Source organism: Euwallacea similis, chromosome 26 (assembly GCF_039881205.1).
Source record: "Euwallacea similis isolate ESF13 chromosome 26, ESF131.1, whole genome shotgun sequence".
Lineage (NCBI taxonomy): Eukaryota > Metazoa > Arthropoda > Insecta > Coleoptera > Curculionidae > Euwallacea > Euwallacea similis.
The window spans coordinates 2,210,717-2,235,833 of record NC_089634.1 but is presented as its reverse complement, the minus strand read 5'-3'; the positions used below and the strand labels follow the sequence as shown (position 1 = coordinate 2,235,833).

The 25,117-nt window shown below is 35.3% G+C and overlaps 1 protein-coding gene across 1 annotated transcript in view; it reads right to left on the bottom strand.

The window, feature by feature from the left end:
- LOC136416998 (inactive dipeptidyl peptidase 10) overlaps positions 1-25,117 on the bottom strand; it is a 101,300-nt gene that overhangs the window by 75,380 nt on the left and 803 nt on the right. The window lies entirely within an intron of this gene.

Below are 25,117 nucleotides of genomic sequence, written 5' to 3'. Positions count from 1 at the left end.
AACCACGTACACGCGCCAAATTTGGACCTAACAGACCATACGAGGTATTTCGTATAAGAATGCACTTTCCGGGGACCTAGTAAACCATAAGAGAAAGAGAAATGACTACATTAGAGAAAAAGTACGTCTTACAAACATCACCTTTTGAAATTTAAAAAATCACATTATTTATGAAGTTATTTCGGACAACCCGAATTTTCACTAAGCCTTTTTTAGTTTTCCTTACTTTTCTTGAAGAGGCAAAATTAAAGTAATCTTATTTATAACTATATATGTAATATTAACATTACTAACCTCTTAATAAGTGGCGAAATGTGAAATTACCCACTCATTTACCGCCTTAATTTCTGCACCCTAATTACCTGCCCACGTTTCTAGAGTTATTTAAATTAATTTTTACCATTCATCCAAGTAGACTGTACGCACATTGCTCACAGCATTATGGGTTCATTCATTTACTTTGTTCTCCAAAACACGTCATTAAAGCATTTTTAGAGCTTAAATTATTTACTTTTTTAACATGAATCTAACATTCGCTTAGATTCATGAAGTTTATTTGTCCATGTCAGTTGGCAATTGTACATGACGAAGATAAAATCAAACAACATATTAAAGAATTAATTAAAATATTAAATATATATTATGGTTGGAAACAAAACAATAGACAAACCATGGTAGAAAATTTCCTTACTTTCTCAAAATAATAGCTAACGTCGTATACTATCAAATCCCTTGAGAGTAATGAAACACTTTCCACCTCGTTGTGTGATATACTATTACATTTTCATTGCCATTTTTCCTCCTCTATGAGATGATAGGTTAAGTTGGTTGGGAAATATCGAATTTTCACAATTTCCTTTTTTTAGTTTTCAGACATTATTTGAAGAGGTAAAGCGAAAAAAATTCTTCCTGCCTGCGTGGGATAAAGTGGCTTTACCACACAGATTTGTCAGTGTCATTTATCAGTATCAAACAATTTCATTGGTATTTGACATTGACACGAGTGCGGTAAAACTATGTTTACTTACAACATGAATAACTCCTAGAGCATAAATAACTCCCAGTGGAAAAGCTTATTCAATGACTCACAGGCCATTCATATCAACATGCTTTATCTAGAATCGTTCCTTTAATAATTTAACATTTATTTTAAATCGAAATGAAAGTAATACATACATATGTATAGTTTATTTATAGCGTTGAAAGAGAACGACAATAATCTCATTCAGATTTTGGAATAATTGAAAAGTCTGTTATCGATCTCAGTTTTGTCATGAGCAAACAAATGAGGCATGGAAGTAGAAAATTTTGTTTTAAAAAACTAAAAAAAAAATGTTGTGTAACATAACAAATATTTACAATAAGTTGAAATTTTTATTCGGTTTAGTGCTTGGAATGCGAAATGTACCCAACAATCTGTTTGCGCTATACCCAATCTCGAATTTAATGTATGTTCCATTTCCAAATAATTCCTGAATTTTAGGTTTGTATTCTATTTAATCTAAGACCGTTTAAAATGCTTTGAACAGGATTTGAGTAGTTCAGGGAACTTATAATACTTTTCATTCCATGTTTTTAAGCATTTTTATGTTAATTTGTTTTCAAAGTATATATTTGAAAATAAAATTAATATGCATTTAAATGGTCCGTAAAAAACTAATAAAGAAGTTAGCAAAGGAACGCACCTAATTTAAAACAAAGTAGATTGATGATATAGAATTTTATATTCCTGCCTTGGTCAATTTTGAATAATTTATCATTCCCTATTGCATGTGTCCCTTCTTTGTGGAACTGTAAAAATTTTATTTGATGAATTTTGCACGCCAATTGCGAAGTTTTTATTCTTTTTGACCACTTACTTCTTGTGGCCTGATACCCAGATACTGCATGAAAGAGATGATCTTTCGTTTAGTTTATGACACGTAACTTGAACTTTATTGGGCAATTTATTGTGTTGGGAGTTCAATGTTTATCATCAAACTGTTGCCAAACTTGGTCACGACGTTGATATATCGAACATCTACACATAACAACATTACCCCCGCAATTAACTGGTTTTCCTACTTCCACCACTTCGTCTCCGACGTCCATATATATTTTCCCTTAAGTACTGTCATTAATTTGAAATATGGACTTTAATACCTATTATAGTTGAGTGCCTTTATATATATAGCAGGCTAAAGGGCTAGCTCTAGTCTCAAGTCATCACATTCACTATTAAAAATTAAATAAATATCAGCAAATTAACAACGGAATAATTTACTCCACTCCGAAGTGAATCTAAAAAACATTTTCGGTCGAGCTCAAGCTAAAGAGGGCCCAAGCTGAAAAAGCGAACAAGAAGTAAATAAATACTTTGTTAAAATGGACGCATTCATAATGAGAAGAAAAACAGACCCGACAAGAATATTCGGATTAGCGCCAGGACAAGGTAATTTACGAGACGAATCAATTACTAACAACGTTTTATACCAGGGCTAATGTTATAGAGGGCACAACCCTTAATGGCATAATCGAATGTGACTCCATCGTTTATTTGCAGCCGATGGGGTGTGGAATATTGGAATTTAGCCAAGGTTTTCATAAAAGTAAAATATGGGACATGGAAATGTACCTGATCGGTGTTGGTCCAAAAAAGTACTCGACATGAACACACCACATACCAGTAAGGAAAACTGACTATTTTCTAAATTTATTTTCTGTGTGTTTAAGTGAACCTCATAACATAAATCACACGTGGAACAATGTGCTTACTTCATTAAAAGCTGGAAAACAAAAGGATAAATATTGGCCTTTTTGTTCTAAGGTTTACCAAAACAATCTCTTGTGTTACTAAATTTACGACTCGTAAATCACGGGCTCCTATTGTGTGCTGGTTAAGTTCCAGGAACTGAAAAATATTTTTGTTATGGAGACACGGTTTTGACCACATTATTATTAAGTACGTACTCCTTTGAATTTCAATTTCAATAGTATATTCTAGAACAAGTAAGGGATATCACGCACTAGCGAAAAGTTCACAGACTGAAACAAAAACAAGACATTCATCCGCTAAATGTTAGACTATACCTTCTCTAGCACACTGACTGAGAGCTTCAAGTTAGTAACTCAGTCAGTGCTCCCTTGAAAGATTTTCTTTTGGGGTATCTTTAAGCAAACAATTTATAGAGATTTTAAGAATGGTCTTGCCAGGAAAGAGCTACGAACTAAAATAATTGAAACGCGAGCATATGTTACCCAAAAAAACTGAGGAAATAACGAGAATTTGAGTAACTTTTCTCCTCTTAACTCCAATAATAATTTTGTTCACTATTGCCACCAATAAAAATAAGTTATTGATGTATTATTCGATGACCTGCTTCATAACAAAATAAATTCATAACAGGAATTTGATAGTCAATTGCGCCAGAAAATTATTACTGTGCATTATTTTTTAATGAAATTTGGTGCATATTCATTTCAGAAGGCGCTTAATCCAGTGGTGTACTGATATTTTTTTCTAAAAAAGTTTCCTTAATTCTTGTCCCTATGAAAGTACGCAGAAGACCTCAGCTTTTGAAACAAAAATGTGACACTTTGTCCTAAAGTAAAGTTTTTCTCGCTTAACAATGGGCGATAAATAAAAATTTTACGGGGGTGCCCCGCTTTTAAGTGACTGGCCCTGTACAACGCATAACGCATAATATAATGGACAGGAATTGCATAGAAAGTTAAAAAACTATAAACGTTCTATGTCATTTGTTATGTATAGGATATACGCTGTATAAATGGTAATTTTATGCTATTCATTATGTTATGCGTTATGCGCTGTATAAACCTAGCATTACTTATATTGCGAATTGAAGTTGATTAAAATTATGACTTAGAGAACACTGAAAATATTTACATGAAACGGCATATTTCTCCACTATGTTGGAGAGCAAGAATTTAAGATTTTTTTTAGCCAATTTAAAAAAAAATAAATTCTAAAAGTCCGATTCCTCTAAAATAAGTGACGTACGCATATTGAGAAAGAAGATTTTTGCAACACCATACAAGGTGAAGCAAAATGCCATGTAAAATTGTGAATCTTTGAGCCCAACTGTATAAATGAAAAGCAATTTTCTTCATAACATAATTTGACGCGATTCTGGGATTTTTTATTTTAACCTACAAAAGAAGCTACAATTATTTTTCCAAAAATAGCGACATCTAGGTCTATTACAGTAGCACTTAACAGCATTTGAGAACATCTAAGAAAACTAATTTATGAAGGTAATAAATCATCATAATTTGAAAACCATTATACGGTCTGCAGGCAGAAATTCAAGCCGATGAAGGCTGAGAGTTTTTTAATTTATTTTCCTGTTCGTTGAATTTGATAGTCAAAATGACAGCTTTACCGGATTGTTATAACCTCAAAATATTAAGAAAATGAGGCCCTCTTGATATTGTTATTTTTTATTTCCTTTTGTTGCTGGCAAAATTTACTACGAAATCAATGATCATAAACTTCTTCCCTGAAAACACATTTACATTACACCTACAACGTAAGCGACAAACCGAACTTAGTTTTCTCCATTGAAAAATCCTATTTACCCCGTCATTACTCCTAAATTCAGTGTAAACTTATTTGGCACTAAACCAAAAGTTTATTCTTTACTGAACCGTAAAATTATTTCCATACATTTTTACCCAGTAGACGTAGTCATTTGAAAGAGAAACAAAACAAGCCATTCTTATTCTTTACAATAAATGAAAAATGAAAGCACGCGTATATAAAGAGACTTTTAAGTTTCATAGCAATCTTTTGCAATTTTAGTAATTATGAGCAGTTAGTCATTTAACCAATAAGCGAAACAGTTTAACGCGTAAACGAAGCTATCGCGTTAATAAAGTTGGGATTATTAATCGCCCATTAATACACGAGTCGTTTTCCACGACCTTCAGAGATTGCTGATGGTTTTTAAAGAAAATCTAATTTTCACAAAACTATGACATGAAGCAAAAAGACAACTAACAAAAATTGAAAATTTTGGTCTCTACCTCAGAAATTAAGTGTTTTCGACTTTGTATTTAAATGACGAATTATTTTATTGTAACCTACGGAATTCCCTCACAAAAAATATTTTCGCGCCTTTTCTGCCCACTCTGTATACTTACACTTAAATACTACACTTTTTGATTATTTATGTTTTGCCGATCGGTATTTTCTAACTTTCCAAATTTAAAAAATCCACCCACTATAACTGATTTCCAAAAATTGCCTTATTTCACTTTTTAAAAATCACCCTGTGTATGACAATGCATTTTTAGCAATAAATCCTCCACGACCCTTACTTAATAAAATTAATTCTGAAGGGTAAAGTTTAATATTGCCCTGAATATAAATGTTCTGCCTAACGACGTTAGACATTTCTCGCAGAAGCGAATTGAGTAATCAGAAATTCGTTCAAAGCGAACTAAATTTGTATATTCATTATCTTAAGTTCTCTTCATTATAGTCTGCTTATGCGAATTGTATTAATATTGTTGAAGTTTATAGATTTTTTTTTATCTTGAGCTGAGAATTTTGACTAAAACTTCACTTATTGAACTCTTTGGATTGTTCGGAAGGCACTATGGATGGCATTTACATAATTCCTGCATCAGCAAACATTTTTTTAAACTGTCTCTTTCGATCAACTTTCACCTTCCATCCATAATGGCGCACGTTTGCAATACTCGTAACGTGGTAATATGAAAGAACATGTATCACTTCGGAACTTCTCCTGAAATTAAATTTCATCATCAGACTCTCTGGAGAAATAAAAGCGGCACAGGCAACATCAGATCAGAATTCGAATGTGGAGAGGTAACGTTATATTGTTACGGACACTCAATTTATGTTATTCCTGTTCGGGTGCCTTATCTCAGGAACGGTGAAAACGATACCCATAATCCAATTCCAATAAATGGACTATACTTGTTCAATGGAGCTGCTTATGGGATCCTTTATCGAATCTATTTCTCGTAAAACTGTCGAAGTTTTTAGTATAATTCTAACTGGAAAACAAAGATTTTAGATCGTTAAGCCCGGGCCTTGCTACATTGAACACCGCAGATTATAGTCAAAGTTCAATTTACTAAAGTAATATGCGTGTTGGCGCCTACATGCATCTGTTACTTAAAACACGAAACAGAAGCTTCTTCTTCACGTAACTAGATAACCAACCGTAAAACTAAACCTTTATGTTGTTGTCCTTTGATATGATACATTCCTGCCCTTACAGGACTTACTCAAAAGAATTCCTGCTGCACTGCGTCATACGTGGGTGCAGATAGCTAACTAAACAGCATCACTGCTACTATTATTTATTAGAGGTAATAGCACTAAGTACATGCTGATAAGGGAATTTCGCAACATCCCATGATTATGAGCATATTGTGCAACTGCAACCGACAAACGGCCTCATGTTTGTTGGCTTTTTGGCATCTGCGATGTAATTAATCAAGAATGACTATAAAGTATGTAATTTGGGTTTAATGCGGAAAAATTGTGAAATTTCACCCAAAAAATTTGATTAATAATTATTTGCATAACTTCACTATTTTTCACTTTCAGCCCTGAAATTCAAAGTACTTTTTGTGAAAATCAGAGTGTTTCTATATCGAGTATTTTTAGCACTAACAGAACATTTCCTTATTTTTATCACGAAGTGTCTTTTTTACAACGAAACTTAGGAACAAATCATTAATTTGCTGTTAGTTTCACCTGCACCGCCATTACTATACAAACAAGGAAGTAGAGCTTAGGTATCTTTGAGATTCTTGGTTGAAACTGGCTTGATGTTAACGCTAACATTACATTATTATAACAAATTCATTTACTATTATGTATGTAAACATATCACATCTTTTCTTATATTTTTCTCATGTTACTTCAGGTTAGTTTAGATTAGTTCAGATTACATTATTTATACATTCATCGGAAGTTTGGTGTTGCAATATTAATAGACATTGAGAATGCATTTAATTCGATGTCATGAAGATCATCAATAGCCTAAAACAAAATAAAGTCCAAAATTACATAGTAAAAATTATACAGTCCTACTTCGAAGATCGAGAAATTGTTGCGTTAAAGAGAAGGATACAAAGGATAACCTGCGGAGTACTACAAGATCCTATACTGAAACCAATCTGGTGAAATGTCTTCTATGATAAGAAGCACAGGATGGAGATGAAAAGCTGGGTAAGACTTGAGACATACGCTAACGACGTTGTTGTCGTAATAGTGGGGGACACCAAGGAGCACCTAGTCAAAAAAACTCAGCATATAATTATGAGCATTACAAAAAAAATGGAGGAAATTAAATTGATCGTAGCGACAGAAAAGACGTAAGTGGTTGTGCTAGCGGACAGAAAAACAATTAATGAATTCACAATCCGAGTGGACAACGAGAATGCTCATAGTCAGCAGAGCGTCACATATCTAGGAGTACCTATAGATTAGGTCATACGTATGAAAGAACATGTTATGCAAATATGTAGGAAACCTCATACAAACATGAATGCAATGGCACGCATAATCTAAAACATACGGGGCCCCACACAAAGCAAGATGAGCGAGTGTCGCGCTGTCCACGTTGCTGTACGCTGCACCAACATGGCAAAAGGCAATTAAACATAAATCGTACCTACATCGATTAGAAAGCATAAACCGAAAAATAGCTTTTGTACTTTCTTCCGGATATGGTACGGCATCAACAGTGACGATGGAAGCCATCTCTTGACTCTCGCCCATCTACCTGCAGATCAGGGAGAAAAGTGAATCCTTCAAGAAAACGTCAGCGAAAAAGTTCGTGGTCAAAATGAGCATAATGGAAGAATGGCAGCAGAGATGGGAGCGGTACCAGGGATAGACGAAAACATTCATAAAAGACCTGGGAATATAGACAGATAGAGAGTGGGGAGAGGTGAATTACTTTGTGACATAGGCTATGACAGGCCACGGGGTGTTTAAGTCTTATCTCCACAGAATAGAAAAAAAAGAGGACCGTAGCTATTGGTACTGTTGGGAGGAGTATGACGCTGCCCACACAATCTTCTATTGTGAGGAATTTCAATCTAAGAGAATGGTGGTATCGAGATCCTACAATAGAGTGGGTCACAGATTATGATGGCATCAGAAGAGAGATAGAACACGGTTAGTAAGGTGATAGAAGATATACTTCGTAGGAATGTAATCTTCGAAAGGACGAGGAAACTAAAAATGGAGGAGAGTGGATGAAATACGGGAGCTGGGTCATGGATCGATGAGGTCTGAAACTGTTGATGGATGAAGGCTAGGAGTCTTACAACTAAAATATAAGACGGACGAAGGCTGAAAGTTTTATTAGGTGTACAACTTTGCTTCCGCCGTTTTTTTTCCGAATTTCGCGATTTTATTGTAAAAAACTAATTATACCTTTAGGATCCAAAGTATTGTCCATCGCTGGCCACTACTTTCTCCCATCTTTCGGGCAGCATACGAATCCCGTGTTGAAAAAATTGGACATCTTTTGAAGCGATCCACGATTCTATCCAATTTCTTACTTCTTCATAAGACCGGAAGTGTTGGTCAGCTAGCCCATGTGCCATGGATCGAAACAAGTGATAATCAGAAGGAGCTAGGTCAGGAGAATATGGCGGGTGGGGTAGGACTTCCCATTTCAATGTTTCCAAGTATTTCTTGACCACTTGCGCAACATGGGGTCGAGCATTATCGTGCTGCAAAATCACTTTATCATGTCTCTCGTTGTATTGCAGCCGTTTCTTTTTCAATGCTCGGCTCAAACGCATTAATTGGGTTCGATAAAGAGCACCTGTGATTGTTTCAGTTGGTTGTAACAGCTCATAATATATTACGCCGAGTTGATCCCACCAAATACAGAGCATGATTTTGGAACCATGAATAGACGGTTTGGCCGTCGACGTGGAAGCATGGCCGGGATATCCCCAAGTCTTTTTGCGTTTGGGATTATTGTAATGAACCCATTTCTCGTCCCCAGTCACAATACGATGCAGAAATCCCTTCCGTCTTTGCCTTGCAAGCAACTGTTCACAAGCGAACAGACGCCTGTCAATATCTCTTGGTTTCAACTCGTACGGCACCCAATATCCTTGCTTCTGAATCATTCCCATGTCTTTGAGGCGTTTTGAGATTGTTTGTTGAGTCACTCCCAATGATTGTGCCAATTCTTGTTGACTTTGACACGAGTCTTCGTCAAGTAATGCTTCCAAGTTCGCATCTTGGAAAACCTTCTTTCTTCCACCGCTATGTTGGTCTTCGACGTGAAAATCACCGTTCTTGAAGCGCTGAAACCACTCACGACATGTCCTTTCACTAATAGTGGCTTCCCCATAAGTATCTGAGAGCATTCGATGAGCCTCAGCAGCAGATTTCTTCATATTGAAGCAGAAAAGTAAAACCTCCCGCAAATGACGAGAATTTGGCTCGTACACTGACATTTTCAATTGCGAATAACTTTATGATGAAGACACAAATAGACTAATATTTTTATGAGGTTATGTTAACAGGTGCCCAAGGCTCCTGCATGCCCACATGGGGTTATTTATTTCGATCATTACTTACCGCTACATACATCTATTCAAAAACGGCGGAAGCAAAGTTGTACACCTAATAAATAAAAATATTCGGATGAAGACTGAGAGTCCTGCAAAAATATTTCATACCGCTGAAGACTAGCAAAAACAAAAAACTTTAAAGGACTTCAAAAAACAAAAAATTTAGTAGACGGATAAAGGCCGCATATATAACAGATTGTTCGGATCGATGACGGCTGGGAATTTTAAAACAAAAAATTTAGACAGGCGATGGTTGGGCGTTTTGAACGAAAATAGACCGATAAAGACTGGAAGTTTTAAAATACAAATTTTAGGTGGATAAAGTCTGGGAGTTTGATAAATGCGTATATTGGAAGAATTCAGGGAATTTCGGAAAAGCGCTTTGTGGATGGACAAGGGACAAAGAGATTTTTGCTCCATTCCCCTTCTGAAGTAATACTCTGGGGCGGTTCCAGGAGAGACCTAGGATGAAGAGAGAGGAGTTTAGTGAGTGGCTATCCCTTGAAATATCAACCAGATATTATATAGGCAAACAAGTTCATCATAGTGCCATGCTTATATGTCTGGTTACTCTCTTTAGGTCACTTCAGGTTAGTTTACTTGAGTGGAGGTCAAACGATACTACAAAGATGAAATAAATTTTCATCGGTCTTTCCTTCCTGAATGTGTAAAATAATATTTTCTACGAGACCACTTACTTATAACATAATTTTGTGTCATGGTCAAAACAAACAAAATACTCGTTAGTTTAACTAATATATTAATAGCAATGATGGATATTGGATGTCACCCACTAATCTTTTCTGAGATAGTTGCACTTCTTACTCGGAATTTGCTCGAACTGAAAATGGATAAATGCTAGTCCCTTCAGTCAGAGATCCTTTATCTGCCATATATCATAAATTGCGATGGCGGATAGCCAGATCCCTTGAAAATACGTGTCCTAACAGAATGCCCTGTTTAACAGGCACCCAAAAAATTCAGCAGTTTTTTGAACCACCACTTTATGGCAGCTATATTAGGAAAGCCCTTGCAGGGCTCATTAAAGAAAAGCACATCTTTCGGATTTGGCAATACTTGGAAGCTTTCAATATTCTCGATAATAAATTGGTTATTTCAGCCCCAGTTCGAATTATTTTCTATCTGGATTTAAAAGCCAAATTACATTGTGATGACAGCTGTATATGTTACGCGGCCAAACTGTTTAAAAAAAAGCAAACAATTTTTTCCAGCTTGTTTTTGCTACAGCAAATGCAGGTCCGGCACGAAATCTGCGTTACATAGTTATTAATTCGAGACGCCTGCTATTGGCAAAAACTCTTTGTTATGTATAACATGTATAAAACTTCAATACACCTACAATCTCCTATAAGGTGCTTTCAGTCACTATCAAGAATATTATCGGAGGTAATATATGTGTAAATTTAAATATGAGTGTAAATGTTGTGCAATATTTATGTCGCACGTATGTTAAAAGAAAATTTCATGAATCACATGGATCAACACGGTAACAAGATTGAAATACTTCAATTGGTGCGACCTTGCTAAGGCGAGCGGGGAAACTATCGCGGTAATTGCACTAGTGCAATTTACCGGTGTAATTCACCAATGATTGGGTCAGCGTAACAATGAGATACTGGTATTGCATTGTTGAAACATCAAGGTTGACAGAAAAATTGAATTCCCAACGCTATTATTTTCTTGAAATTTGTCATGAAACTTTCATTTAAAGAGCGTTTCACGTGGTTTTCCCTCGTCGCCCGTTTTCGAAACGTTTCACTCTTTGAGCGAGAGTCTGATGGCAAATTTCATGAAAACCATAACATTGATAATATTCTTGGCACTGAATCAGTAGCACCTATTGGTATTGGCACAACGGTTATGAATTACTTATGATCCTCACGTCTTAAATCCCTCAGCGCTGCGCGTTTCGGAATTTAATCTTGACGTTCTAGTCATACTAATGTGCTTCACAATCGTCTTATATAATATATACACTTCTCTTCCGAACTCTCTCTCTCGGTGAACACACTGTATATTACATATATCTTAAAATTCACCGGTTTTATTCCGAACTACCTTTTCCCGTCGAATCAGCATTTAATACGGTTTACATAAAGTGCTAAAATCCCTGAAAGCGGTACATGAATTCGCCTGTAGCAACTTTTAAATCGAGAGCGATTAGGATAAGGAGAAGCAGGAATTTTAAAGGAACGGTATGTGAACCTTAAAGAAAATGGTCGGTTTTAAGGCTGCAAATAGAGCTACGAGGTCTGGCTTAGGAATAAAAATATTCGGGAGGACATGTGAATGTGTGGGTATTAGTAAGAAAGCGGTTTTAGCTCCCTTCAACTTCTTATTTGTGTTGCCTCCCACTTTTGAGCAAAGTTTCTTATAGAAAAAATTACAGTTACTTATCTTCTCTCTATATCTATCTCAGTACTCTATCTATGTCTTCCTCAATCCTATATTAATGTGAATATACCGTTCTCAATATGGCAGTCATAATTTCCGCAAATCCCGTAATTAGGGCATATAGGGGACTAAATCCTCCAAAACGGTCCTCAAAACGTGTCTAAACTTCGCTGATTTGTCAAAAAATAACCCATTTCCTTAAGCTGCGAATAATAATACCTTAAGTCTTATTCCATAAGTGGCCCTTCAGCGTCGAAGCCCTGCCGAGAATCGTGAGAAAATAATAGGACGAAATAAGACGGGGCCATAGGGAAGGTCTTATCTCGAAAGGGCCTTCATCATCGGAACTGCTTGAGAAGACGTCGTATAGAAATAGATCTACACCACTTATTAAGGTCACGTTCTTAAGGAATTCCTCCGACTTAAATGCGACAGAGAACTCGAGAGATGAATATTTTATACTCGATCTTATCAAAGGAAGTGTTTATTTCGAGCAGTTCATTAATTGATTGACAAAGTTATAATGTCACAGCAACCACGGAAGGGTCAATGGACATACCGAAAGGTCATGTTTCCGTGCTAAATGAAGGCTTGCCAAAAGTTGAAATGAAATAGTGGGCGGAGTATTCCGACCTCAAATACTTATAGCGTTAAAGAATAATGCTATGAGAAAATATCCAGGATGACCTATTGAATGGCCGTACTACCAGCGGCTATTCTCAAGGGCATAACATGGAGATATTCTCGAATGAAAATTTCGTAATAATGTTATTAACTAGGATTTATTTGAGGCAAAGGCCAGAGAAAACTGCAAATATGTGTTCTTTCAGAAAGCGTATCTCGAGTATAGTAAAACGAATTTAAACATTTCCGTGCTCTTCTTCAGGGCCGGAAACTAAAGTTTGGTCAGGTCCATATACTTTATCAATATACGGACCCAATTTGCCAGTTAGGTTCAATTTGCATCTTTTATGTATGATTTATTTTGATATTAAATATCTTTGAAGGGTTCTAGCACCGGACATACCGTGTGTTCCATTGAAAACTTTGCACCAGCCTCATTTTGAACTACGATCGAAATATTAGCAATTACCGCGACATCGGTTTTGTTTTCCAAGGAGGCACATTTTAGCGTTAAATACAGATTCTCCAAAACAACCCTTTCCGCGGGGGTGCATTCAACTTTAGAATCTCAAATGGCACTATACAAGGTGTCTCCGAACATGGTACTATAAATTCAACCACATATTCTAGACCCCAAAATATGACAAAAACGTTATATAAATATACCGGGTGTATTTTTAAAAATTGTCACCCTCCCGAATTTTAAAACTGTAAACTAAAGTTAAAAATGCTGAGACACGTCGCCCTTAGAATGGAAGAGGAAGAAGAAGAATGAAAAAAGTTTTCACCCCCGATCAAAAATATCGCAGGGGTGGCAACCTCTTCGTTTTTTTTTTTAATAGAGAGCATGGGTCAAGTCGCACATCATTTTAAAGGTCTTCCAATTCTCTAAACAACCGTGCCAAGATATTGATATTTTCATTTAAATTTAGTTGAAAAAATAAGTCAGTCCGTGAAATTATCGAAAAAAGAACAAATAAGAAAGACCGCTCTGTACCAACATAGGAGAGAATTTTTTCATAACTTTTTTATTATTATTTATCGCAGTATGTAGGTATTTTATTAGTGGAAACGGTATCAATTCTAATAGAATAGCGTTATTGAGAAATAATCAAAGCTGGACAGTTATTGTTAGTGTAAAAATGGTTTATTCTTTGTAAGAAAGCATTGAAAAAAAATGTTTTTGTGGAGCGCAACACCAGTGTGTCAGAGCAACGGCTAGGACTTTCAATCAGAATAATTCTGGTAAAGATTAAAATCACTAGTATGTTAAGAATTTGGTTAACAAATTCATAAACGCTGGATCAGTGTGAATTGAACAAATAATCGAATTTTGAACGATGACACTCAAATTAAAATGATAGGACTGTTTGCAGCAGAACGTACCAGCTCTTTACAAAAGATTCCTTCATTAACTGGGTTATCTAACCGCTCAGTTCCTAAGGTGTTGAAAATGCACAAGTTTCATCTTTATAAGCTTCAAATTCACCGGCAGTTTACACAAGACGATCCTGATAGGAGAATCCAATTTTGTAAAGAAACGAGCCAACGTATGGATGAAAGTCCAAATCTAATCAAGAATATTTGCTTCAGTGATGTGGGTTCTTTTTTTTGAATGGGGAAGTTAACCGACATAACTGTCGTTTTTGGAATGATACAAATCACCATCAGTTTCTGGAAGGACATACTCAATAAGTACAAAAACTTAATATTTGGGCAGGAATTCTTGGAAATTCAATTATCGGACCAATATTCATTGATAGCAATTTGAACGGACAACAATACTTCCATTTAATCAATTCCTTAATCAACAATACTTTGGAGAATCAGTTGGACGGGAATGGATACTCAATGTTAGATGAGGATTTATTATATTTTCATCAGGATGATGCACCTCCACATTATGTTTTACCCGTTCGACAGTTTCTTAACAATAACTTTTCTGGAAGATGGATTGGCAGAAGAGATACTATCGAGTGGCCAACTAAATTTCCCGACCTTACATCTCTCGTCTTCTTCCTTTGAGAATGCCTTAAATGTGTGGTTTATACGAATCCTGTATAGGATCTTCAACTATTACATCGAAGAATTGTAGAAACCTGTCGTAACATTCCACAACATATGTTTGATGAAGTGCAATGAGAGTTTGAAAATCATTTGTATTATTGTAAGAAGAATAACGAATTGTATTTCGAACATCTCTTGAATAATTAAAAATTATGAACAAATTTAAATAAAAATATCAACATTTTGGCACGGTTGTTTAACGAATTTGAAGACCTTAAAAATGATGTATCATTTGACCCATGTTCCCTATTTAAAAATACAAAGGGATAGTCACCCCTGCGATATTGTCAATCGGGGATGAGAACTTTTTTCATTCTTCGTCTTCCTCCTCCATTCTAAAATCGACGTGTCTCAGCATTTTTAACTTTAGTTTGCACCTCTAGAAATTTGGGGGATGACAAGTTTTTAAAAATACGCCCGGTATATCGAAAAATACTTCATTTTCGATATACAGGGTGTAAAAGGTTGGTTTCTGAGGATGGTTTTTTATTAATATTTTCGAAACGTTTCGATATAAATGAATGAAATTTTGTTCTTTATCATAACTTTTTGGGCTCTTTTTGAGTCTCTATGAAGAATTTTCCATGTAAGGATAATACAGGGGGATAGTACAATACTTAAAAAACACCTAAACTTTTTTGTATTTAACTTTATTGACGATTTTATAAGAAAAATATTAAACTTTAAAATTTTTACATAAAAAATGTACTCTTGTTGAAAATTGAAATCTCCACTACTTTTTGAGAAAATTGAGATTTAACAAATCGGTGAATACTATATGTTATTAAATAAACATCACATCTAAAATCTTATTGGCCTTAAAATAAAGCAAAAAAATATTCTTGATATTATCGTCATAGTATCATTTATAAATAAAGTTTGGGAATTTTTTCTCATCACCAGAACAGTGTTTAATTACAATTTTTGTTAAAGAAAATGAATAAAAAAGTTTTAATTCTAATGTTTATTTAATAAAATATTGTATATTGACCGATTTGGTAAATCTCAATTTTCTCGAAAACAGTTGGAAATTTCGACCGTCAACAAGAATATCTTTTTTATGTAAAAATCAAATTTTATTTTTTTCCTATAAAATCATCAATAAAGTTAAATACAAAAAAGTTGAGATCTTGTTTAAATGCCTCTATTACCCGCCCCTGGAAATATGTGGCAATTTCTTTATATACATATACTCAGAAAGAGCACAAAAAGTTATAATAAAGTACTAAATTCTATTAATTTATTTCAAAATGTCTCCAAAATATTAGTAAAAAGCCACATTCAGGAACTAACTTTCACACCCTGTATATCGAAAATGAAGCGCCTTTCGATATATGTTCATATGAATTTTTTTCATGTTTTGAGACCTAAAATACGGAGTTGAATTTGTAGCACTATGTTCACAGAAACCTTGTAGGTTACGTGACAACCTATTTTTAAAGGGTTTTTAATTCTGATTGTCAGCACGTCATTTTTTTCAATTTTAGATCACCTGCTAAATAATAAACCAATATAATCCACAAAATCTAAAATGGGTACAGGATGGGTAAATTGTAATCAGCTTTGAGGTGGTTATGTGTAAAACCCTCCCATTTTCACCGTATCAAATGTTTTCAGGTTTATTTAGCAGTAATTCAAATTGGTTGAAAAATTCCAAAAATCTTAATTATTTTCAATGTGATAATTGTTTACAAATATTTTGCAAAAAGATGTTTTAATTAAATTTAAAAAAATGTACTGACAACAAATTTACAAATGGATATCCTTTATTCGTAACGAAGAGTGAATGCGTTTAGCAATTATTAATTTCAAAAGTGATTTATTCAAGACGAGAATACTGAAATGAAGTTTTAAAAATAATAATAGTGCAGGGATAACGGCAAAAATTTTTAATCGACGCCACCCAAATAAACACACCTCCGATGTTTACGTCGCCAGTTTGGCTTAATAGTTTTGTGGAACAGGATCAATGGGAAATAAAAAGCACTAATGCCTAAACCCCATTAGAAATCAGGCTATCGAAATTACAGTTCTTGATCATGTGAAAACAGATCTTAATTTGAGTGTTCGTAAGCTTTGAGTTTCTAACACAAGTTGTTAACGCATTTCAAAGGCCTACAAAGACCACCCGTGTAAACTTCACTTGGTTCAAGAACTAAATGAAGACGATCCTGACCATCGTTTGCAATTTGCGAAAGACATGACTAACTGCTCGGTAAACGACCAAATTTTTTTATATTTGTTGGGATAACATTAGGCACGTTTTCCATTTTTAATCAAAGGTGTTTATCGATATTAAAAAGAATGGAAAGACAGACTAGTGAATTCACTACCCTACGACCGGTCCTCTGTCCATCTATCTATTAACTGCCTGTTCTTTGCCTCTGTTGTCTTAACTTTCCCAGTTCTGGCGAGTCCTTAAGAACCGTGGGAAAAGTACCTGCTGTTCTCTGTTTAATGTTATCTAACTAATTTGCACACATGACCACTTAGGAGTGTCGTGGTATTAGTGACCTCGCTCGACAGTGCCTTATCTTAAGATGGCTCTGTCAGCCTGCCCCTCATCTTATTGTCAGCTCTAATGTAACATTTATAAAACTTAGAGACTAATAAATCTCCAATATATCCAATATGCCTTTCCAACGAACGCACTTTTTACCTCAATGGATTTCAAGTAGAATGGAAGTAGTGAGCTGAAATAGGACATAGGAACAATAATCATTGAAGTGAAACAAGTGTCCCACCCGACGCTTTTTGACTGTTGGGTGAGCTCAGTAGATTCATTTTAACACTAAAAACAGGGAAAGTTGAGTCATGACAAAAACAACACAAAACAACACATTGGCAACACCGCGATCAGCTCGCAAAATAAGCAGGTCACGTGTTTTACTTCAATTACTCGTATGAGAGTTTCATCTCTAAAGTTACTTTGCAAAGTACATGATTGGTTCTGCTAATAAATTGGGTGTTAAAATCACTCCCACTAATCAGCATCCATAACTGGCATTCTAACGTTGATTGCGTTGTCTGATACATGAGATTCCTACAGATATCAATGATGTTTTATGAAGTGATACGTCCCTGCCATTAGTCTTCAGTCTGCCCTTTTGCCGCTTAACATAACGATCGACACATTACTCATTAATCTGGGATCACAACCACGTAGAGACAGCTTATGGTAGGTAGTTCATCATGTGTGTGTCATAGTGCTGTAGTTATATCTGCACCAAGTGCGCAAAATAATTAGTTTTCCACTAGAGGTAAATGAGTGAAAAATTAGTCCATTTCTCTAAACACACGCGTGCTGAAAACAGTATTTTTTCTAAAACTGATGGTATTTTGGTATAAAAATTAAAATTTAAAAACTTCCCTTATTTTCAAAATAAGAGTGGGGGAAATAGGGACTTCGCACTATTACCTCTGCTTTGCGCCCGTTACCATGGACAACGTGAGAAAATGACAACAATAAAAATACATGCAGCTTTAGGGACTATCACTAAAGTATTAAATTCGCGACATTTTGCTGGTTGCAGAAAAAGCTCTACTTTATATTAGGTCGTGTAGTATGAAATGAGTAGATTCTCGAAATGCCACATTCAACTGCGAATAACTTCACTCTAAATCTATATTTGGACTTGACTTTTTTATGTGGAAAAGGCACATTCTTCCTCTTTCGATCAGAGTTTAAAGTGTTAAAAATTATTGAAAACTTTTATTTTTATAAAAATTTTTGTGCAGCCATGCAAAATAGTGAAATTCGTGTGTTAATGAAATATGAGTTCCACTGTGGAACCACAACAGCTCAGACGGCTCGCAATATTAATGATGTGTTTGGTACTGAAGTCATTTCACAGCAAACAGTATCTCGTTGGTTCATGAAATTTCGTTCTGGCAATTTTGACCTAACAAATGAACCACGTGGACGACCTGAAACTCAAGTGGATAACGATTATCCGAAAGCCGTGGTGGAAGCGAATTATCGTTAATATTCAGTGTAACCAAAAAAACAATATTGACTCATTTGGCTGAAATTGGTAAGGTGAAAAAGTTGGACAAGTGGGTACCGCATGAGTTGAGCGACATGCAGAAAGAACGACGTCTCGAAGCTTGTTCTTTGTTGTGCCGGTATAATAACGATCCATTTTTGAATCGGATTGTTACTTGTGATGAGAAATGGATCCTATATGACAATACCAGACGTTCATCGCAGTGGTTGGATCAAGATGAACCACCAAAACATTGTGCGAAAAAAAATCTTCATCAAAAGAAGCTTATGGTGTCCGTTTGGTGGTCCAACACAGGTGTCATCCATCACAGCTTCATGAAACCTGGTGAATCGATTACGGCTGATGTCTACTGCCGACACTGACCGAAATGATGAGGCAACTGACGGTTAAGCAGCCAAGATTAGTCAATCGAAGCGCACCGCTATTGTTGCACGACAACGCTCGGCCACACACCGCACAAGTCACCTTGGCCAAGCTACAGGAGTTGGAATTGAAAACTCTTCGTCATCCACCATATTCACCCGACTTAGCACTCACTGATTACCACTTCTTTCAAAATTTGGATAACTTCTTGGTAGGGAAAACATTCAACTCCGACGAGGCTGTCAAAGCTGCCTTCCAAGAGTTTATCGACTCCCGGCCTGCAGGCTTTTACAGCAGGGGAATCAATCAACTTCCCGTTAAATGGCAGAAGTGTATTGATAATGGTGGTGCATATTTCGATTGACAATAAAAACATTTCATATGAAAAAAAAAATGATGATGAAAAGTTTCAATTCAATTCTACTCATTTCATACTACACGACCTAATACCACGAATTTTTACCGTCCTGTAGTCAAAAGAAAAAAGAACAACGCAAAAAGTGTCCACTAATATTCCAGCAGTTAATAATTAACGCTAAAAAGAGTTAAAGTGAGATTAAATTGAATCCGAAGGGAAATCTTCAGCGCTTTTGTTAAAATTCAAAATAAAGCCTGCAATGTGCATTAATAATAAAATTCCGTAAGTGCTTAAGGGTTCTAAAGTAAAGTTTTTGTAATGTTCGTTTCTAAGTCTTCTCAAATGATAGCTTAAGCTGATCAATAAAAAATATGAACTCGTTTTGTAAACTACCAAGATGATTAAAAATTGCGTCGATAATTCCAGCTTTATGAAGTTTGTATACTCAACTTTAATTAGGTGTAGAATTTTTCTTAGAACTGGACAGAATTATTCTTCCTTTTAGTTTTTCGTGAATAAATATAATTACAAAATTTTGGTTTCGGACCTGAAATGATTTAATTAAATATCAAAGGAACGTTCCTAAACATGCCTGAGTGGTTATATTGCAAGAAGATTCCCCTTCCAGTCGTGCAAAGGTCCATCAAATGGTTTGTAGCAATAGAGACTTTTGTGAATTGGATCAATAAAAAGACAAAGTCACTTTCCACTGCTCGCAACATCCAACGAATTTCCAACGCAGATTTATTGCTGCATCCTCAGGACAATTCCATTTCGACCCTCCTAGTCCAATAACACACCAAGCACAGTTGCATTGATGTATACAGGGTGTCTGAAAATAACATTGAAATGTTTTGGGAGGTGATTCTACAGATTAAAATTTAAAAAAAAAGTTCTTATAAACATGGCCCAAAAATTACTTCCTAGGAGGTAGAACTCCTTAAAGGAGATACTCTGAAGACGTTTTTTTCGCAATATTTTCGAAACGGTTTGGGCTAAAATTATGAAATTCGATGTATTCTTATAAATTGGAATAGGAAAACTTTTTTTGTGTTAATAATTGTAGGTTTTAGTCAGGGGCGTCACGTATAGGGGGTCTCCTACGTAAATGTTGCCCTAACTTTTTTGTTTGTGACATTTCTTAATTTTTGAAATCAAATTACAGAATCTCAAATATTTTTAAGTAAAAAAGGTTCTCTTGTTAGGATAGACCGTTTTCCAGACAAATGAGTTTTTATGAACCGATGCACGATTGCATGGAGATCGAAATGCATCTTAATAAACATTGTAAGACCCCTTGTGTTGTAATAGAAACATTTTTTTATTGCCCAGCAATAACAAGACTAATATTATTAAGGATTTATCACTTATTCATAACAAGTGTTGGAAATGGCCTCAGTTAATCTCAATGCATCCTCTAATCCTTTTCTTCATAGATTTCATTATGCATTGGTTCATAAAAACCCCTTTTTTTGGAAAACAGTTTAACCTATTACGAGATTAAATAAAATTACCTTTTATACCTAAAAATATTTGAGATTCAGTAGTTTGATTTCAAAAGCTAAGAAATATCACAAACAAAAAAAATAGGTCAACATTTACCTAGGAGACCCCTTGTATGTTACTCCTCTAACTAAAATCTGCAACTATTGTTGGGAAAATACCCAACATCTTCACCCAGTAATAAATTTCTTTCTTTGTCAACGTAAACCCTTCTTAATCACTCTTAAGGGCAGTGTTTACATTATCCAAATGCATACACATTCCACACTCTTCCCACGCTCATAACTCTTTTCATCCATCATTTTTCTCACACCTTCGTGGCACCGTATTGATAAGCAATCCTTATTCCCCTGCACTAATAATTCACACTAATTGGTATGACTATGAGGAGTTAAAAATATATATGGATAAGATGAGGTTCACATTCGATGGGAAAATTGAGTTTTTTCAGTCGGTCTCATATAGTCTCTCACACAACATGCAACGCCTCTTCAACACCTCTCCAATTCTCTCTTTATACTCCTACAACCTTAGTAGGATCCCAATACTGCTCTCAATTCACACATAACATTTGCCTTGTTCCAAAAAACTCCCGATCGTCAAAAGTTCTTGATAATCGGTGGTCGCTTGTGGTTCTCTAGTTTACCCTAATTTTATACTTATTATAACCTTTGTCCCTTGTGCAGTGGTGTTGGACATTTAGTTAAATAAATATAAGTGTTGTTATCAAGTATGTTTGTTCTGCATCGGTTCAGCGCCAAAGAAGCTGTGGTCCTTCGAACAAAAATCAAATCTACACAAAAGAGATACAATTCTCCTCGGCACTGCCAACCAACTGTGCCCCCCGTGTGTCTGGGGTGAGACAGCAAGCAAAACGCAAACTTGCCCCGTTCAATTATTAACACAAGAAAAGTTTCCCCATTCCAACTTATTACAGTATTCCGAATTTCTTAATTTTAGCGAAACCCGTTTCGAAAATATTGCGAGAAAACCATCTTCAGAGTTCCTCCTTTAAAGGGTTCTAGCCCCTCTAAGAAGCAATTTTTGGGGTATGTTTGTAAGAACTTTTTCTATTACTCTAATCATCTCCAATCTCTCTCTAGAATATAGAATCGCCTCCAAAAATATTTCAACATTATTTCCGGATACCTTGTATAGCTTCATACAGGAAAAAATAACAATTCCAATGAAGAACACAACACGTTAAAATTTCTTAACACAAACGTGCACATGAGCGGCACAGAACGTAATCTGCTGGGGCATAGCATTGCATTCTGGGTCGCAGCAGATTACGTTCTAGCACGGCACATATTGGACATCGCGAAACGACCATGCATGTCTCAACCCTGCTTTATATTAAAGCCAAATGTACACGGAAACTCTCAATAACTGCTTAAATATTCAAGCCAATCTATTAGAAATGAGTGTTGTAAATTGAGGAAATCGCTCGTTATCTAGTACATAGCAGTAATTCAGAAAATAGCATTTCCTTACGAGCGTGCGGTAAAAAGACTTCCCACACTGGCAACAAAGTTTCGTTTTAGCAACCACATGAGATGCTTTTTTAATATGACACAATTAAAGTGTTCCAAATATTTGACCCTAACTTTTTAACCCACTCTAGATACATACACAAGTTGGTATTTAGAAAAAATTGGTGTGCCAATTTTCAACAGATTTAAAATTTAATGAAGCAAGTAAGAAACAAGGCATTGCGATAATTAGTAAGTGTGATAGATTAATGAATTTATGCTAAAAAGTAATCTTAAAAATGGCAAAAAAACCTTAGCAGGGCCGGATTTAAAAAAAAAATTATTTTAATTCTTGACAAATAATGTCATATAGTGATACTAAGACTGTCATGTTGAAGCTTATAAAAAATTGCAGTCAAAATTGATTTTTGTTTTCATGTATCTCTTGTCAAAACTCGGAATTTTTTTTTCTAATTTCGTTTTTTTCTAAATAACTGAAAACCCAAAAATAATTTTATAGATCTGTTTACATCCTGAAATGACTGCCTTGAATGCGCAATTTTCTCCAATTTAACTAAATCTGTATTTATTACCGTTTACAAGATCCCCACGCTGCACATCCTTATCCTGGACACACTATAATTTTTTACAATTTATAATATTAAGTTAAAAAAAGCAGTAAAATCCGTCTAATGTCCTTAGATTCGAATAGAACTCACATTTTTTGAACTTCTACCATTTATAGTTTCTGGGAAATTATTCCTAACGACCATCATTCCACCTACAGACCCGGTACAATTGGTATCTGAATTAAAATTCCGAAACTTTAAGAAGAACATTCGCCTAGAATCTTCTGTCTTATGCAATTTTTACAAGTTTTAATGTAACGTAATTTTGATTTCACTTATTAGTTTTCGAATCAATTTCAAAAACACATTTGATCGAAAACCTTATAAAATTCGATATCGATAATTGAGAACTTTGCATTTTTTCAGAACATAGGCAAACAGAAAAATACTCGCATATTATGCACAAGAGTTATCTTCACATAAAGGGTGAATAAATTGTACTAACGAAAGAAAAAACTCAGTAGATTTCCACCGAGACTCATCCAAACTCCTTTTTTATAGAATCTCATTGTGCTTGTGAAAGAGATCAAACTTTTCCCGAATATTAAACATAAAATTAAACTTAGTATTTAAGATAACCACAAGTTATATAATAAGTATAAAACTTCCCTACAGGCTATAGGCTTGATAGTATTAAAAAGGGGCTACTCTGGTTTCACGAGATGGTAATCATTTGTCACTTTAGTTTAATCGAGCTTTAGCTCTTAGAATTATGTCGGTTCACTTGATCCCCACTATCTGATCAATCCCTTTCAAGTAACCAAATTAGATACGGGTTTGGTTCACCACAGACCTCAACTTTGGTTCTAGGCGGATATCAATGGATCCTGTTAAATAGTTTTGTGTTGCTATCGGCAAAGTGTTATATTATTGTGGATTATACAGGGTATCCCAAAAATATATCGGCGTATTTTAAGAGGTGGTGGTGGACATCAACAAAAACTTTTTTTTTTAATAAACAGATGTTCGAAAACAATACGCTAATTTCTTATTTGAAGAACTTACCAATACGCACCGATAAATTGAGAGAGAAGGTCTTGTAACCTGGCCCGCGCGTTCTCCTGATCTCAACACCCTGGATTTTTTTCTTTTATGGTTCTCAGATCTCTGGTCTATGAAATGCCTATTCATAATGAGGAAGATCTCTTAGCAAGAATAATGGCCAGGTGCACACATCTAGAAGCTATTCCCGGAATATTCCACAGAGTCCGCGAGTCAGTGAACCGACAGTGCGATGTTTATATTGGCGCAAGTGGTTAACATTTTGAACAATTATTGTAAGACATCGTTGATTTATCACTGAAACAACGTCCGACGCGAATAAAAAGTGATTATAATAACCAAAACCATATTGCCTTTTTTTGATCAAACGGCTCTTTTGGGGGCATATATATTTAAGAAAAAAGTTTGTATTATTGTCTCCCACCAGCCCTTAAAGTTTGTCGGTATATTTTTCTGACCCTCTGCATTAAGCTGAGAAATTTAAATAGTAACAAAATCACACTGTAGGCACCTTAACTGATGAGTAATTTTAAGCAATTAACTTTTCAAACAACTAGAGGGTCTCCATGCGAATGTGCAAACCGCCTTTAAATTTCAGTTGAATATTTTTATTGAAATATGTATGAATAAGTTTGCGCAATTTTGCAACATTTTAACTGGCCTTTGCCTCCTACGTATTCAGAAATTCCAATGGTGAGCCCTGTATATTATTTAACCTTTTCCACACCCATGGCGACACACCATCGGCAGGAGAGTTTATACCAGGGGGGGGCCACTGCCGCACATGGGTCGTCACAGAACTTCCAAAATTAAGTGTATTCAGGGTATGTTGTGGAAATGTTTACCGATAGTTTTTAGTACGTGGGCCAGGAGTTCGACTTGAGCATCGGTCGTGGTAAAGAAAATTTTTTTCCTTCTTCAATGTTAACTTTTTTCAATGGTTCTTAATAAACACCAACTTAGTGCTGGTTAAAGTAAGTATTGCACGTCCCGTACAAAACCGTTACAATTTTTTTGAATTCTGGTTGGGAGTAACGCTTCGCATACAAATAGGGGTTGGTGGAGGGGTGAAATTGCACATTATTCTCGGTT